This window comes from Phyllobates terribilis, unplaced genomic scaffold, assembly GCF_046119375.1.
Source record: "Phyllobates terribilis strain yellow unplaced genomic scaffold, ASM4611937v1 Scaffold_1__5_contigs__length_1240528914, whole genome shotgun sequence".
Taxonomy (NCBI): Eukaryota; Metazoa; Chordata; class Amphibia; order Anura; family Dendrobatidae; genus Phyllobates; species Phyllobates terribilis.
The window spans coordinates 370,532,944-370,548,609 of record NW_027362761.1 but is presented as its reverse complement, the minus strand read 5'-3'; the positions used below and the strand labels follow the sequence as shown (position 1 = coordinate 370,548,609).

The 15,666-nt window shown below is 37.7% G+C and overlaps 1 protein-coding gene across 2 annotated transcripts in view; it reads right to left on the bottom strand.

Moving 5' to 3' along the window:
* The window catches only part of WSCD2 (WSC domain containing 2), a 627,547-nt gene that overhangs the window by 547,808 nt on the left and 64,073 nt on the right, over positions 1–15,666 (bottom strand). The window contains exon 1 of one of the 2 annotated variants that reach the window (XM_073676364.1): positions 8,568–8,586. The exons of the other annotated variant lie outside the window; for it this stretch is intronic. The gene's annotated coding sequence lies outside the window, so the exon portion shown is untranslated. Of the gene's footprint in view, positions 1–8,567; positions 8,587–15,666 lie in introns of those variants that run through there. 2 annotated transcript variants of the gene reach the window in all.

Below are 15,666 nucleotides of genomic sequence, written 5' to 3'. Positions count from 1 at the left end.
GCCTTAAATGTACTCTGACCCTTATTTTAACTTCTAAAATGATATATACAATGAAATAAACATTGATTTGTAGGTCTTTTAAATAAATATTTCAGAACAGAAACTTTTTTTTTATAAAAACACCAATGAAAATTAGAGTGACATATTTTTTTTCTCTTGGTGTACACAAATGTCGGCATGATGTATGTACATATATACGAGCCGTTGCAGGAAGCTAAGCATATAAATAATTCAATTATAGAGGCATAGTTTAATTTGCAGAACAGATACAAAGACTGATGTGGCAAATAAGGAACAGCTGCAAGTAGATAGATACTGCTGTGACAAAAATATATGGAGACATTGATTTGGAGATGTAGAAGGCTGTTGTGATTAAGACTGTAAATCAAGTATAGGAAAGTAGATGTGCTAAGGGCACTTACTTCCCTGGCATACCAAACTGGCCTATTTGCCTGCCATGAAGGCAAAGAAAGATCACTCTGTCTCAAGGTAGCAGCACCAGGAAAATTTATCATTCCGCATAGTAAAGTATAGATGGCAAGTTAAGGTGGGTTAGCGGCACAATTACAATTCAATTAACTTTGTAATGAATGAATCCCCAGTTGTAAACTGGTTAGAAGTTTGAGTTATGCACAAATTGATACTATTTCCTCTGTTCTCTGAATGTAAGAGGAATATTTAGGATCTGTGTAATGAGGCAAGCTGTGATGGCTGCCTAAGGCAAAAACTAAAGCAGAAGATTATTGATAGAAATTAAAAAACACTGATTTTATCAAGACAAAAGCCGTAGGTTTTGTAGATTTCCTTCTCTGTATTTTTAATTATTCTGATCTAAACATTGACCATTTGCATACCAAGGTATACAAAAAAAGAACAAATTTTTAATTTTTCCCTTAGAGTTAAATATAGCCTTATATTTAGGACATGACCATGCTCTCTACCCTGGACTGTTCTAAAGTTATGTGTCCCTGGAGCCAGAAGATCAACGTGCATGATGCGATTTGTCCTATATATTCATCCAGAAGCAATAAAATCATTAACAGGTTAAGTGAATAACTATAACCTTTATTTAACTTTGAATTATTTTCTTGTGTTGATGGCATCTATGGCACCAATCTAAGGGGTAGGAAGGAAAAGGCAGCAAGGGAAAGGTCAGGTTTTGAAGTTGCTGTTTTGGAAGCAGCAAAAATGGCAAAGTGGAAGGATCCATCAGAGGCAAATAAGACAACAGCCAAATTGTGTTGGCTAGACAACTGAGATGTTTCCAGTACGTAGTGGCTAGTGCCAAATTACCAACAGTAACTGTCAACTGGGTTATGAGCATTTAAGCTTCATTATTGAGTATGGCAAGCAATGGTCAGTCCATCAGTTTTAATACCACAGAAGTGTAGTTATAGCACAAATTGTCTAAAAAGTTATTGTGGGCTATGATAGAAGAGTGTCAGAACACACAGTGCAATGTAACTTGTGGTTATGGGGATTTGCAACTTCAGACCAATTAGTGTAAATGCGGACCCAGCTCCACTGCCGAATGTAGGGACAATGGGCACATGTAGTGAATACACTCCTGCACACCCATTTCTCTGAATGCAAAGATTATTTCATTCATAGCAAAGTCAAGACAGATTTTATTGGTAGTGCAAGTAATCAATTAAAGGTGGCATAGTCAGATGACTCCTTTTACTCGTCTAGCTACTCCATAATTCTTTAATAGGGTCTGAGAGGCTACCTAACCATGACGTCATTATGTAGTGACTCTGATCAGATGACTGTGGAATCTTATGTTATTTTACTATTTCTTTATTATTTCCTCCACTAAATCTGCTAAGAGAGCCTTCTCTGATTGATGTAATATTCGGCAATGTGTAACATGTTGGCAGCTGTTTCAGGCGATTCTCACAAAGTAAATTACAAATTGTTCACATTTGCTAGGTACAATTTTTACTCTAATTCGATATACGTTGAGTTGATTTGCTCATCTTTAGTTAAAAGGTTTTTTTCTATCTTATTGTTTTCTGTACTGTAAGCCACATGGATGAAGGTCCATAGGACCAAAAAATGTTTTCTGCAATAATCTGTGCTGCCTGGATGTTGCTATAAATAAAAGGATGATTGCATTCAGAGATGAGTGTGCAGGAATTTATCTACTAATTGGGACCCTACACCCTTTATCTCTCATATAAACCAAAGTGCTATGGATATTAAAATACAATGTGCACATGAACACTTCAATTGGATCGTTGAGCAACGGAAAAACGTGGAAAAAGGTGGTCAAGTCCAATTAGCCAATTTGTCTTACTTTATGTAGATGACAATATGCATGTGCTTGTCTTTCTGACGAACATACTGGATGTCACCAGGATGCAAAATAATAAAAGGCAAACTGGCAGCGGCAGTGTGATGCTCTAGACAATGTTCTATTGGTACACCTTGAAACCTTGCAATCTGGTGGATGTAATTTTACTACATACTATACTTCAGTGGTGGACACAGACACAGAAGAGGACCCCTGAGCAAGAGCATTAAATGTTCCGCTCTTTCAGCCCGATTCATCAAGACTGGCGTTGCTCTTGCCATTCTTGATGATGTGGCATGCTCGAGTCAGATGCTCCTAATTCATGAAGAGGTTCATGCCTCTTCATGAATCTCAATATCACAAAACCTGAGCTTGAAAACAACGCTCAATAGACCAGAGTCTTAATATCCAAACAGTAACACTTTAGTAAACATATATAGAGACATTTAAAATAACACAGTGCTGCCAGAAGAGGACACACAAATCACATAAGAGAGGTTCCTACCCTATATTGCTCAGCTACTCTAGTATGAAGGGTGATAAAATTATGAAATTTTGGTTTGATATCCCCCACTATGTAAAGTGCTATGTGCTTAGTGCAAAAAAGTAAATAACAAGGGATTAATTGATCCCCGTGATATGATACCTGGGGAGACTAGGGGATAGTGGGATGAAATACCCATCAATTGTAAACCATTTATACTAAGTTGTATGTGAAGCAGATTTGCTGCCAGCCTGCAGCAACTGCCTGGAGAGTACAGGTCAGGAGGGGCCACACTAGCAGAGAGCCGCAATACTTACATTAAGGGTCCAATGTGTAGTGTGCGTCCTGGCGCCCCTTCGCGTGTTTCATTCTTGTTTCGTCAGGGGGCGTGTCTTACGGAGGGTAGGGATCGGCTTTAAATAGTGCTCGTTGTTCAATAGTAACAGGGGAGCCCAGGTGTACCACATCAGATATAGGAACGGCGTGCGCCTCATATGGCGCATGCGCCACCGCACGTCACTTCCAAAGGGAACTTCCATGTAATGGCGGAACACAAGCATGTCACCACTGTTAAGCAGCGGTGTACACACCAGCACACACGTTGCTAAGGGGCCGGAGCTCTGGGAGTGACCGCAGCGCGCATGCACACCGGCTCATGCCTGTTCGTGAATCTGAAGCATCTGATTGCCATGCACCTCTGTGCGCTACATCAGAAATTTCATTTCAGTCAGGTACTGAAGTGAGATTTCTGCCATAGGCAATGCCAAAGCATGCTTTGAATTAGACGAGTTGTGGCGTCATGCCCACTCCACACCCCAGGCCTACCCCAGCTATGTCCATTTTGGCGGACCTGGGAGAAACTGGCGTGAAGAAGCCAAAAGGCGCAAAATTTAGGCACAACTCTGAGTTGCATCTAAATTTTGCAACTTTTCAACGCTTTTATACCAGAATTCTGGAGGGAAAGTTTTGATGAATCTGACCCTTTGTGTCTGTGGCAAAAACTGCTTGTTCTTTGGAAGTTGGGGCCCTTGTGCAACCAACAATGGTATTTCCACCCTTAAAGGGAACCTGTCATGTCCTAGTTGCTATGGTCACTGTCTCCATTGCTTTGTTAGTGATGCAATGTGCATCACTAACAAGCTTTTTTCACTAAAATCGGGGGTAGTATAATGATTTCATAACTTTATATACATTTTGTCCTACCTGCTCGTATTCAGTTATAGGGGTGTGATTCTTTCATTCAATCATGGGCAGCACCGCATTCAGTTACTGCTGTCGCCGCCCATGTATCTGAATACTACTCCAGGCAAGGTTGCGTCTAGATCGGAGGTGATTTTTTGTGCTCCTCACTTTAGCCACTCCGATCTAGACGCTTCACTGCTGAGGAGACTAGATCGGAGTTGCTGGAGTGAGGCCCTCAAAAAATCACCTCCGATCTAGATGCAACCTTGCAGGGAGCAGTATTCAAATACATGGGCGGGGCCAGCAGTGAGTGAATGCGGTGCTGCCCAGGACTGAATGAAAGAGTCACACCCCTATGACGGAATACGAGCAGGTAGGACAAAGTGTGGAAAAAGCTTGTTAGTGATGCATATTGCATCACAAACAAAGCAATGGGGGCAGTGTACATAGCAACTAGGACGTGACAGGTTCCCTTTAACAGTGATCCTAAACAATTTTGTAGGAAAACTCTTTTTTTGGCAATAGTCTTCCGAATGGCAAAAGTCTCTTTTAGCAGGCTCATGTCACCATGCCGCACTGCAGAAATTTCTTAGGAATAGTTTAGGGAATTGTAAAGTAAAATTAACTTATTAAAGACAATGCATATATTGACTCCTTTAACTTATAAACTTCAAGAAATGGAATATTATAACAACCTTAACCCTAAACTGTAACTGAAAAAAATAGACTATATGCTAATGCAACATCTCTGCACATTTCTGGAAGCTGCACAAGGCGAACCATCAACACATGGGATAATTTATGAAGCTGCAATGCTGAAATCAATACAAGTTATGACTTATGATCTGGAGCAAATTCAAACAACAAATAAAGCCAGAATCTGAAGTAAAGATAATAAAAAATGTGGCTTGGATTCCACATATAAAAATTATACTGATCACTATAAAAGCAAATGATTCATTCATGTAATTATTCATACTCTCGTATATTAGATTCTACAGTATTTACACTTTTCATTTTCTGGCTGCTGCAGACTAGAAAAGCAGAATGGTCAACTATGAGAATACTTCCATATAAAGTTAATGCTCTGAAAATTACAAAATTAATAATTGCAATCAATGCAGGAAATTATAGCTTCTACAGAACTCATTGATTTCTTAACCCCATCCCGACATGAACAATTTTCATTTTTGCTTTTTCTTCTCCTTCTTCAAAGAGCCATAACCTTTTTATTTTTTCTGTCCATGTAGATGTATGAGAGCTCGTTTTTAGCAGCACGATTTGTACTTTTGAACGACACTTTACCACATAGTGTACTGGAAAATGGGAGAAAAATTCCAAATGTGGTGAAATTGCAAAATAACCCCACAATTCTGACATTTTTGGAAATTGTTTTTATGGCGTACATTGTGTGGTAAAAATGACTTGGCAATATGATTCTCCTGATCAATATGATTATGGCAATACCAAACTTGTTCAGTTTTTTCATTATTTTAATGGTGCAAAAAAAAAACAGAAAATTGAAAAAAAAATATTGATTGTGTCGCCATTTTCCAAGACCCGCCACGCTTTCATTTTTGTCTTCATAGAGCTGTGTGAGGGATTATTTTTTTGCAGTGAGAGACATTGTTTTTATTTATGCCATTTTTTGGATCCATATGACATTTGGATTGCTTGTTACAGCATTTATTGCTGTAGGAAGCGTATTATTATTATTATTTTCTGTTTACGCATTTACCAATTGGATTTGACGACACCACATGTGTATTTTTTTTATTATCTTTATTTTAAACCTTTATGGTTCTTTTTCATATTTTTTTTTAAACATATTTTTCATTGTCAGCTGTAATTATTAGTCCCCTTAGGGAACTTGAACATGTGATCGTCTGATCGCTTGTACTATTTACAGCAATATTACAGTATTGATGCATATAGTAAAAATCAGGGTCTCTTTTGAAGCCGGGCCAAAGGCTGTAATGACCGTTTATATCGAACAGGTGCTATCCATGGTTTTGAAACCTAAAAGTCTTACAAATTAGTAATTGAAAATTTTGGATTAGCCTCTAGAAGCAACCAGACACCTACAATGTCAACTGAGAGATGCATGATATCTGAGCTGTGTGGTTCTGAACATCCGGAAATTAGGTCACTTCAAATGGATGTCCATTAAAAATGAGCAGTAGATAGACCACTAATAGTAGTTCACTTGTGGTCAAACTAAGCTTTAGGGCCCCAATGCAAAATTACACAGTCTCTGGGTTACAAACAAGATACGTTCTGTAGATTTCTTCTTACGTTGAATTTATATGCAAGTTGAAACAGATACATTTTTAAGTGTAACTCCAGCCATTTTTTTTTGTTATAAATGGCATAGGGAAGGGTTAACACTAGAGATAAGCACATTTATTTGAGTGAAATTAAATTCTACTCAGACTTTACAAAAATCTGAATTCTCTAAAATACTGAATTTTTTGCAATTCTCTCCAAGCATATTCAGCAAAATGGAGGCTAGTGGGCAGCCATTTTGCTGAAACACATAAGGCTGGCAAATGCTAAAAAAAAACAAAGAGTTAATTGTTTACTTCCCCTGCTGCCCCACTACTCATTGTCGCCCAAGGTCACTGTGCATTGTAAACTCGCAATGTATGTCGTAATATTATGACAGTGACCTCCAAGGCCTGGAAGCGGCCAGATGTCATGGCCTATAGTGAAGAGTCCGGAGAAGCAGCACATGATGGAAGAAAAAAAGAGGAACAGATGGCGGGCAGAGAGCAGCGGTGCAGCCGGAAACACAAGCGATGAGGTATTATTTTTGTTGTTTTTACATCTTACATTTGTCAGTACTGGTCGTCTGTAAGTCAGATATTTATAATTTGGGGACTGTCTGTACATCTTGTTATATAAAACTCTAAGGACATATACCTTAAGATGCAGTGTGCATCTATAGTAGTTATCTACTGGCAGATGTTGAAATTTGTGCTCTACAACAAAGATTCTACATGACAAAGTAGTAAAAGGTATTAGCCAGTCAAAACAGTGAATTTTCCATGTTGTAAGAAGTTGGACAATCAGAGCTCTCTATAAAAAAATTGAGGCCTACATGAAAAGTGCTTCTGTAGGAATAAAATCCTTGCAGGAGATATTTTATCACTAATATAACTATTAGGATATGCATATTCAATACTGACCAAAGCGCTGAGACAAACTACTGTATGTTAATGATATACAATAGGTAACAATTTGAAATACTGATCGAATACTATTCGATCAATGCTCTCTTCTTAGTATTGAGCAAACATATTAGTAAATCCACTTAAAAGTCCTCCTTTCATTATCTCTGGTAGAATATGGATTTTTCTCCTGTAATAGATATTCTTTCTGTAATGATCATTTTTCGCCTTCCTTTTATGTTCGACATTTTGTCATTTCCAATGTAGTAATATCTGAATGATGCATAACCTTTGTTGTATTGTACTTCATTGATGAACATCTTTTCTTTACTATCTGATGCCTAGAGCACTTGAAAAATCTAAATCTGTAGCTTTACTGCAGACAGTTTCATCAATCTTTCCGGATAACTGTAACTCTGTGGGTTGTTCCTTAAATATTTTTTTTACCAAGTAATGTTGTCATCCATTCTTAAAATGTACCCATAATTCATAATTGAAAAAGTTGGCATGGACATGATAGTTTTCGTAATGCATCAAAATATGTCATCTCGCCAAATATAATTGAGCTATATACTTCACTCCCCATGGACTAGACATAATTTATTAACTTTTTGCTAGACATCACATAGTGTCTAAATTTATAAATAATGTTTTTGTTTCTTGGGCTACAATTTGTAAAAGATTTTTAGCTATTTGTTCAACTGGCAAAGCGAAGGACAGAGGGAAACAGATTATGGTGGTAAAGTTATGGTATACACCGTTTACACATAAACAGAAATTTGAAGATTAGCACTTTTATGAAGAAAATAATATTTTCCAAAATAAAATAAAAAAACTTATGCATGGTCTTAAGCACTTCTTGTTACCTATGTAATTAAAATTCGGGCTAGGCATGTCTGCAAATTGCAGATGTTACTGGTTCCATGTGCAGCTCCAGACATTCATCCACATATTAGACTTATGCAGGGGCTGCCTGCTATTGACTTGCACAAGCCTAGTCTAGAAAATGGACCAGACAAGTGCATGCTGCATTTGTACTTTAGACATGCTTTCATAATGGTTATTGAGAACACTAAGTTGCATGTAGAGAGGAGAGGATCTTTTCAAGTTCAAATTTGCTGATTTTTTGCAGAATCTTACTCAAAAAATTTGATTAACAGTGAATAAGTTTGCATAAATCTCAGAATTGGATCCTTGTAATTACTCGGAAAATACACGTGGTGAAGAGGAGAGCGAGTGACAACCTTGCTAACCCTAAGAGCTTACACCCTATGGGATAGAAAGAGAGAGCTAGAGAGAGGACTCTACGAATCATGTGAGCTTACACTGTATAGGAAAGAGCGGACCATGCTGACCATAAGAGCTTACACTCTATTGGAAAGAGAGGACCCTGCTGACCATAAGAGTTTACACTCTACAGAACAGAAAGACTTACCCAGTGACTCTGGAGATGGAAAATGGCTCTGCTGTACAAACTGTGCTCCGCTGTTCGAGTTTAACCCCTTCATGACATGGTGATTTTCCTTTATTTGTTTTGATTTTTTCTTTCCCTTCTGCCAAGAGCCATAACTTTTTTTTCCATCCATATAGCTGTATGGAGGCTTGTTTTTTTGCGGGATGAGTTGTACTTTTGAATGACATCATTCATTCTACCACACAGTGTACCAGAAAACAAGAAAGAAATTCCGAGTGAATTGAAATAGCAAAAAAAGTGCAATTCTACAATTGTTTTTGTTTGTTTTTTTATTTACCATGTTTACTGTACGGTAAAAATGAACAGTCAATATGATTCTCCAAGTAAGTACGACGATAATAAACATGTGTAACTTTTCTTGATGAAAATTTTTTTGAAATTTATATAAAAAAACAAACATTTTGCTTGTGTCGCCATTTTCCAAGACCCGTAAAGTTTTCATTTTTTGGAGTATGGCGCTGTATGATTATTTTTTGCACCATGAGCTGACATTTTTACTGATACCATTTTGGGGTAGATATGATATTTTGATCGCCTTTTATTTCATTTTATTGCAATGTTGCGGCGGACAAAAAATAAATAATTTTGGCATTTTTTTTTTCTTGTTACGCTATTTACTGACTGGATTAATATACTTTATACTTTGATAGATTGGACTTTTACGAATGCAGAGATACCAATTATGTGTATTTTTTATTTGTTTAAATTGTTTTACTCTTAACAGGGCAAAAGAGGAGTGATTTGAACTTTCAACTGTTTTTTTATTTTTTTCATATTTTTAAAAACTTTTATTTTCACCTTTTAATATATTTGTTAGTCCACCAGGGGTCTTAAAGCTGTGATCATCTGATCGCTTGTGCTATACATAGCAGTACATCAGCACTGCTATATATAGTGAAAATCACGATCTCCTATGAACACCGGCCACGGGTTGGCTTTGACAGGCACGGGGGGTCATCAACAGATCCCTGGCTGTCATAACAACCCATCAGTGCCTCACACAGGCGCGCCGATGGGAGCGTGGAATTTCCCCAAAAGTTTGATTTGCGGTGATTAAAATTATGTGAATTTCAATACTGGAAAGCTTGTGATTGCTCGTAAAATACATGTGGTGGAGAGGAAAGATAGTGAGAACCTCGCAGACCATAAGAGCTTACACTTCATGGATGAGAAATTGATGATCCCGCTGACCATAAGAGCTTAGACTTTACAGGCAAGAGAGAGAGGATGCTGCTGGTTATAAGAGCTTAAACACTACATGAGAAAGAGGATCCTGCTGACCGGAAGAGCTTACACTCTACAGAAGAGAGATACTTACCCAGTGATCCTTGCGAAGGAAAAAGACTCTGCCGTGCAAATTGTGCTCCACTAGGAACCGCTGATATGTGAGGTACTGACCACCACTGTACAAGGAAATCTCTAAGATGTCATAGCTGCAGGGCATTAAGAGGATGGCTGTGCAGCCATGCAAAATGACGTTTGTCTTCTTTTTGATGCTTCAGCAGTGTGGGAGATAGGGCCAGGTAATTTTTTTTTTTCCCCTAACTGTAAATAGAATCCCAGTATATCTGAATTCGCATGAAATTGTTTATTTCAGGAAATTCGACTCAAACCCGATCCTCCACAAATCGATCTGCTCTTCTCTAATGAATTATTTATTGAGAAAAACACCATATAGACATATAATAAAAATGTGCTCCTAGTGTGCCGTGATCTCTAATTGGAGCATATCTTTTCCCCTCCCAGTATTTACCCATAATTGACTGTTTCAAATTTATAGAGTACTTCATAGGTGTTACTTTTTAAAAATTGTAAGCTAGATGGAAGCCGCAGCACACGCATACTATACATGTGGGGCTTGTATAAAACCATCTTCTCTTAGCTTTTACCGTTACTATATTGACAAAAAAACCTTTTCATTCCAGGCTCCTTAAGCTGTCTCCCTGCTTCTACTCTCCTGTCTGTCAAACTCTATACAGACATAACAGAGACATGGGCTTTCAGTTCTGTGCAAAAAAGTCATTAGATAATGGCAGGCACAATGCAAACTTGGAAGTGAAGAATAGGACGTTCTTGCACTAGTAATGGAGGCAGAATGCTGATAAAGAGTAACTGCCAACTTAAAAACAGTGAACTGCAAATTACATGGGCGTGATAAATGGGAAAGTTCTTATTTGACACATTAGACTGGTACAGTATCTGCACAAAAAAGTTTTATCATATCGTGTGGGGTGATGGTGGCAGGACCATGCTTTTACTCAGGCTTTGGATGAAATGACAGGCATGTTTTAAAATATCACACTAGTTCTACTGTGTTAGTGCAAGGTTCTGTTTTGATGGAAAGGTAAAATATCTAAATATTCACCACAATTAATAGACCAAAACCACTGGAATTATTGATACAGCAATAATACTTAAAAGTGTTTTAATACCAAAGAAATTTATCACCTATTCACAGGATAACTTATCATTATGCCGCTGTAGGAAACACCGCTGGAAACAACTTTTTGGTTCTCTATTGACCACACTAATTTTAAACTATTGTTCCAATGATCCCTTGAATTTTTTCCTTCTATTTTATTCACAGGTTGAAGATCTAAGTTTTTGTTTTTTACTAACTGCAACTTCATCAAGTTTTGTATTTGTAATTTACATATGTTGTCTAACTATACAATACATGCAATGCATATGAAAAGTCTAAAGACCCCTGTTAAAATTCAAGAATTTTGTCATGTAAAAATCAGAACTGAAATCAATTTGAAGGATAAAAAAAAAAATCACATTATAATAATGTGATTGTATAAGTGTGAACACCCTCTAATAATTGGGGATGTGGTTGTGTTCATAATTAGCTAATCACATTTAAACTCATGTTACATAGTAGTCAATACAAAGCTGCCATATTTTAAAGTGAGTCTGATTAACCTCATATAAAGTTCAGCTGTTCTAGTAGGATTTTCCTACATTTTCGTTGTTGCATTTACAGCAAAATCCATGGTCTGTAGGCTTAGGAGAAGGGTACAACAATTTTCAAGGCAATACATATACAATGGAAGGTAAAGACAGTCATCAATAAGTGGCTTAAACTTTGCACAGCAGTGACATTACTTAGAACTGGACATTCCTCAAAAATTGATGAAAAGGCAAGAAGAGAATTGGTCCAGGAGCATTGTGTTCTGTGGTTCATTTTCAGTAGCTGGAACTGGGGCTTTAGTCAAGGTGGAGAGAATTATGATCAGTTCCAAATATCAGATAATTTCGCATCAAAACCTTCAGTCCTCTGCTAAAAAGCTGGAGATGAAGAATAATTTCAACTTTCGGCTGACAACGACCCTAAGAATACTTCCAAATTAACAAAAAAAATGGCTTTGCCAGAAGAAAATCAAAGTTTTGGAAAGGCCCATTTCAAGCCCATGTCCTGAATCCAATTGGGTTGAACTGAAGAGGATGCTGTACACAGGAGATGCCCTTAAAATCTGACAGATGTGGAGCGCTACTGCAAGAAAGAATGAGCAATGATTGCCAATTCTAGATGTGCCATGCTGATAGACTTCTATGCAAAAATACTGAATGCTGTCATAAATTCAAAGGGCACTTCAAGAAAGTATTCATTTAAGGGTGTGCAGATTTATTACATTAGTTCTTTATTTTTTTTTTCTACCCATGAATATTTCAGTTTATTTTTCAATGGATTTGTACAGATTAGGATTGACATTAAAGAAAAAAGTACTGAAATTATTTTTAAAGTTATTATTTTTTTTTACATTACAAAAACCTGGCCTTTTAACAGGGGTATGTAGACTTTTTATATCTCCTGTAGGTTTGTAAAATAAAACATAGATTGTAAATTAGAAAATGGATATGAAGTATTGACCAATCTGTAAAGGAACTTATCGGTAACTACCCCTTCACATATTAGAGCAAAGACATTTTTCTATTAGTTTTTTCAAGAAGCCTTGAAAACATCTTTCTTTATTTATGAATGTTATGCATTTTGCATCTTCAATAAATATTTTAGGTGGAAAGTTAAGCTTTCTACATACCAGGTTCTGGACACAAGAGCTACACAGAACTATATAATTATCCAACCCAAAAGCAGTGTTGATAATAGTTCACAATTCACATCACATCGAAGTGTCCATAGTTTCCCTCTCAGAGGAGTTTCCATAAAATTGTGCTAACCAGCTTCTTCCACCAAATTGTTTCCAAAATAGAATATATCTATGTTATTTTTTTTCATGAAAACTGTGCTACTAAAGACACTTTCCAGAATTTGTTTTATGTCAAAGCGCCTTTCCCATGATTGCCTATTGTAATTTGCACATATTTTTAACTTGGGCTATGCATTTTATTATGCGATAAATGTCATGATGCATCAGTAAGGGCTCACATAGGCAGCTAGAGCCAGTATCATCTCTGCCTAATGGGAGGACACTGTGATTATGTCTACCTCTATGTTCGCATGAATAATAAACCCCTTCATTATAACAGTGTGACACAAGTATTGTAATCATTTTCTGTCCTCCCTCTACCCATCAACACTCAGATACACACTTAACCCAGTGGAGAACTTGTGGTATAGTCCATGCGGTTTCATCATACAGGAATGACTGAAATCATGACCCCTTCTTTAGAGGACATCAAGGCATGTAGTTCCCAGGGGTGACCAAGAGATTACTTGATCCAACTGAGAAGTATACCATGAAGTTGTAGATGAAAACAAACACTAAAAAAGTTAATATCAGCCAAATTAAATATATTGGGGGACCAGTTAGAGTGTAATAAAAAAATCACTTACACATTGATGCCCTCTTATTCCTACCATGAAAAACATGTCTCATTAAAAAAGCACTTACATCAAAGGAGGGAACAGCTGGGTCAGGAGTGAAAGAGAAAAATGATAAATGCAGGGACAAGTGACTTTCTGTTTCTACATAGAGCAGAAAAAAAAACAGAAGAATTAGCTGGGTAGAAAGGCAAAATGAGCAATTGTAAGTGCACAGTGCTATATAATATGATTATTGCAATAAATTAAGAGGATAAAAGCTTTGATGGGAGTGATCCTTTAATGCACTCATAGCTATGCTTCTGCATAATTTAAGGCATGCTGAATAACATGTATTCGTCTAGTTTAATGAACTGTGAGTTAAATACACAGTTGTGACATACTGGGAAGTTAAAAATGAAAAAAAATTTGAGAGCACTCACCAGGGGTTACAAAAGTTATAGCAAAAAATGTATTTTTCCATACACAAACAACGTTTTGATGTTCATGGTGTTTATCAAGTTTATAAAACGTGAAGGTTGAAACGTCGCTTTGTATATGGAAAAATACATTTTTATCTATTATTTTTGAAACCTCTGGTGAGCAGGGTCAAGATTTTTTTTTCATTTTTGGATTGTTTTGAGACTAGTGAATTCTGGTCTGTTTTTGACTGTGTCATTCACAACCGTTAGTGTGCGGATGACAACTTTGCTGTTTTTTTTACATAAACTGGGAGTTAGTCTCTTGCCTATGTTTATCAGATAATTCTTTGTTACTTCCATCCAAGGTACAGGTGAAGTTTATAAATGTAAAAGTACTAGCAGACATAACTTTTACGTTATGGTTGCTACTAGTTCCACTATTGCATGTATTAGGCATTGGAAGTCTACATGGCTTCATACTGTGGATCTGTAGGCACTCCATATGGTGCAAAACTTTTTGGGAAGGGAATCTCCACTACACAGCATTAGTGTTGAGCGAACATGCTCGACACTGCTCGGTACTCGCCCGAGCATCACGCTACTCGGGATGTTCGGCGAGCACAGAGCATTTCCGGGTTACTCGGGCGGGAGCTCGGGTCTCCGCCCTGCATGTTTGGCGCTCTTTACAGAGCCAATGAACATGCAGGGATTGCCAGCCAGTCACTGTAATGCTGCAGCCATGTTGGTTGTGGGCATTACAGTGACTGGCTGGCCGCACAGCGTCACCTCGAGAATTTAAAATGGGGCGCCGCCATCTTGGACACAGTCGCTCCGGATTAGACAGTGTAGGGACAGCGCTGCTGATTTAGGGAGAGATATAAACTGCAAAATAGTTAGTGTAGGGTCTGTAAAGGCTGCCAGAACAAACAAACAGTCCTTTTCAGGACTAATATCCATCCCAGATACCAGGCAGGCAGGCTGTATAGGAGACACAGTGGTTATACCAGCAAACGCTGCATTACAGTCCTGTGTGCTCCTGTTGCTGAAATTGCTGGACTTAGCACCAGGTGTTGGGGGCCAGGAAAAATCCTTTTTTTTCCATCTAAATCCTCCTTTTTTTTTCCTCCTTCACACTGTACAAATACCCGTCTTATTAACCTTTTGGTGTCCCCCCCCCCCCAAAAAAAGCGTGTCTCTGATTTTTCAGACACAAATATAACTGTTGAAAATAGTCTGGTGTAGGCTAGAGAAACAGAAGTGTTGTTTTGCACTTCCACGGTTCAAACCTCTGTATTATCCATTTTGGGCCATTTGTATCTAAAAAAAAAAAAACAGTTTGAGTGTGTCGCTCACTGTTCAGCCGCAAATATCTCTATTTAAAAAAGTGTGGTATACCCCAGTAAACAATAACTGTGGTTTTGCCATCCCACGGTAAAAAATCTCTATTATTCAGCTTTTGGTAGTTTTTTCCGTAAAGAAAAACAGTAGTGTCTCCTGACTGTTGTGACACAAAAATATATCTCTTGAAAATAGTCTTGTGTAGGCCCGACATCCCAGTGTGGTTTTGCAGTTCCACGGGTCAAATCGCTGTACTATCCAGTTTTGGGCCTTTGGTATCTCCAAAAAAAGCAGTTTGAGTGTGTCGCTCACTGTTCAGCCGCAAATATCTCTATTTAAAAAAGTGTGGTATACCCCAGTAAACAATAACTGTGGTTTTGCCATCCCACTGTAAAAAATCTCTATTATTCAGCTTTTGGTAGTTTTTTCCGTAAAGAAAAACAGTAGTGTCTCCTGACTGTTGTGACACAAAAATATATCTGTTGAAAATAGTCTTGTGTAGGCCCGACATCCCAGGGTGGTTTCGCAGTTCCAC